Source organism: Neovison vison, chromosome 2 (assembly GCF_020171115.1).
Source record: "Neovison vison isolate M4711 chromosome 2, ASM_NN_V1, whole genome shotgun sequence".
In the NCBI taxonomy this organism is placed as follows: Eukaryota; Metazoa; Chordata; class Mammalia; order Carnivora; family Mustelidae; genus Neogale; species Neogale vison.
In genome coordinates this window covers 65,664,453-65,667,491 of record NC_058092.1, presented here as the reverse complement: position 1 = coordinate 65,667,491, position 3,039 = coordinate 65,664,453, and the positions used below count along the sequence as shown (strand labels likewise).

General features: G+C 37.7%; 1 non-coding gene across 1 annotated transcript; it reads left to right on the top strand.

Annotated features, from left to right (window-relative positions):
• The first annotated feature begins 2,439 nt into the window (after positions 1-2,439).
• On the top strand, positions 2,440-2,545 carry LOC122901555. Its single transcript, XR_006383563.1, has one exon. It is a non-coding gene; the product is annotated as a U6 spliceosomal RNA (small nuclear RNA).
• Positions 2,546-3,039: the final 494 nt, after the last annotated feature.

Here is a 3,039-nt window from a genome sequence, read left to right as displayed (position 1 = left end):
CTATAATAAAAGATACACATTTAATTTTATTGATTTAATGGCCTTTACAAAAGAAAAATTTACAACAAAGTTTAAAAGTACAGGGGCACCTGGCTGGCTCAGTCGTGAAGCATACAACTCTTGATGTTGGGGTTTTGAATTTGAGGCCCACGTTGGGTATAGAGATTACTTAAAAATAAACTTTTAAAATAAACAAACGGGGCATCTGGGTGGCTTACTCTTGACTTGGGCTCAGGTCATGATCTCAAGGTCATGAGATCGAGCCCCACATTGGGCTCCCCACTGGGTGTGGAGCCTGCTTAAAATTCCATCTCTCCCTTTACCCCTCCCCTCCCCTCTCTCCAAAAATAAATAAATAAATAAATAAAATATTAAAATAAATAAAATGTAAAAGTACTTGTCTTCAAAAAAATAAGATAACATGTATTGCTTTAAGAAATTTATAAAAATTGGGGTGCCTGGGTGGCTCAGTGGGTTAAAGCTTCTGCCTTCAGCTCATGTCATGGTCTCAGGGTCCTGGGATCGAGCCCTGGGTCAGGCTCTCTGCTTGGCAGGGATCACTCTTACCCCTCTGTCTCTGCCTGCCTCTTCGCCTACTTGTGATCTCTCTCTCTGTGTCAAATAAATAAATAAAATCTTTAAAAAAAAAAAGTTTGTAAAAATTACTAGAGTTATCTGAAGACACCAAGAATCAGAAATATTTTGTTTTTTAAAAAATAATTTCTGGAGCACCTGAGTGGCTCAGTCAATTAAGCATCCAACTCTTGAAATCAGCTCAGGTCTTGATCTCAGTCAGGGTCAGGAGTTCAAGCCCTGAATTGGGCTCTACCCTGGGAATTGAGCCTGCTAAGCAAACAAACAAACAAACAAATAAATAAAAAAAATTCCCTGGGGCACTTGGCTGGCTCAGTTGGAAGAGCGTGTGACTCTTGATCGCAGGGTCATTGAATTCAATCCTCACATTGGTGTAGAGATGCCTTAATAAGCAAAAACCTAAAAAATAAATTCCTTTTTTAAGAGTGTACAACTAGGGGCACCTGGGTGGCTCAGTGGGTTAAAGCCTTTGCCTTCAGCTCAGGTCATGATCCCAGGGTCCTGGGATCGAGCCCCGCATCAGGCGCTCTGCTCAGCGGGGAGCCTGCTTCCTCCTCTCTCTCTGCCTGCCTCTCTGCCTGTGATCTCTGTCTGTCAAATAAATAAATAAATTCTTAAAAAAAAAAAAAAAGAGTGTACAACTGATTCTATTTTGTGATGGTATTAAAATGTATCGTGGGGCACCTGTTCGGCTAAGTCAGTAGAGCATGCAACTCTTTATTTCAGGGTCATGAGTTCAAGTCCCATGTTGTGCGTGGGGCCGACTTAAAAAAAAAAAATGATTTCCTTCCTTGTTAAAAAAAAAAAGTATCCTAATAAAATAGCCCAGTAACAACTTGCCTTTCTTTGTACCCTTTTTTACAAGAAGTTGTTGAAAAACTTACTAGAAGACTAGTGAATATACAGTGAGCTAATCTCATACTTCCCTAGCTTTTTGGAATTAGTTAAAATAAAGTGTTCTCTACATTACTTTTTAATACTGAATCAGAGAGCCAAAAAAACTATAGAATTCTAGGTTATTTTAAATGGGTTTTGTAAATTGACATTTGATTATAACACTTTGACTATGTTGAAAGATCATAAACTAGAGCAATGCTGTCCAACAGAAATATAAAGTGAACCACATATATCATATAAACATTTCTAGAATCCACATTTTAGTAAAAATAAAAAGAAAATTAAAATTAATCTTAATAATGTATTTTATTTAACCCAATAAACCCAAGATATTACCATCACAACATGTAACCATTATAAAGATAATAATGTTATTAAGTTAAAACTTAAAAACAAAAATAACATTCAAAATCCTCAACAATCTGACCATAACTTTTTTTGTGAGTTTCCTAATGTGTGCCTTCCTAAGTCCAATGCTGTAATCTGACCAGTCTTTTTGCTGTATCATATATATCTTATGCTCTTTTCCATTGTGCTTTGCGTTCTCCATCCAAACTGAAAACCCTCTCTGTGACCCTCTTTCTAAATCCTATCAATAATAATAATCTTCTACCTCTCCATGCCCCTCTTTCTAAATCCTATCAATAATAATCATCCTCTACACTCTTTTTTTGGCACTAGGTCTTCAGAATCCAGTATGAATTTTACACTTATACAACATCTCAATTCAGGTAGCCACATTTCAGGTCCTTAGCTTTCATGTGGCTTGTTGTCACTGTATTACACAGTGTAGATATAAAGGTTTCTACAAATCACCAGCTCTATGATCCAATTTTTCAGAACTTAAGTATCACACATACACATCTCTCACATGTACATTTGCGGGAAATAAACTCAACAGATGCACTCTAAAGAAAACTCCATTTTTACTTATAAAATAGTATCCCAGTGCTCATTTCAGCAACACATACACTATAACTGGAATAACACTGAAAGACTAGCAGGGCCCCTGTGCAAGGATGACATGCAAATTTGTGAAGCATTTACTGTCTTAACAAAGGTAAGTATGTGAGGTGATGGATGTGAATTAACTAGAGGGGAGGAATCCTCTCACAATGCATACATATATCAAATTATCACAGTGTGCACTTAAATACCTTTTAATTTTGTCAATTTTACCTCAGTAACATTGAAAAATAGTATTCTATTTTTTATCTTTAGGAAAAAATCTTTTTGGGGCGCCTGGGTGGCTCAGTCATGTAAGTGTCTACCTTCCGCTCAGGTCATGATCTCCGGGTCCTGGGATCGAGCCCCATGTCAGGCTCCCTGCTCAGTGGGGAACCGGCTTCCCCTTCTGCCCCTCCCCCTGCTCCTGTTCTCCCTCTCCCTCTCTCACATGCCTCCTCTCTCCCTCTCTCTCTCATAAAAAAAAAAAAAAGATACTGTATCATTTTGAAATGATACTTTACATTTAAAGCAGTGGGAATGGCTCCATGCATACACAGTTCACTTAGTATACAAAGTTTCACAGTGTTGTAAGTAGAAGCA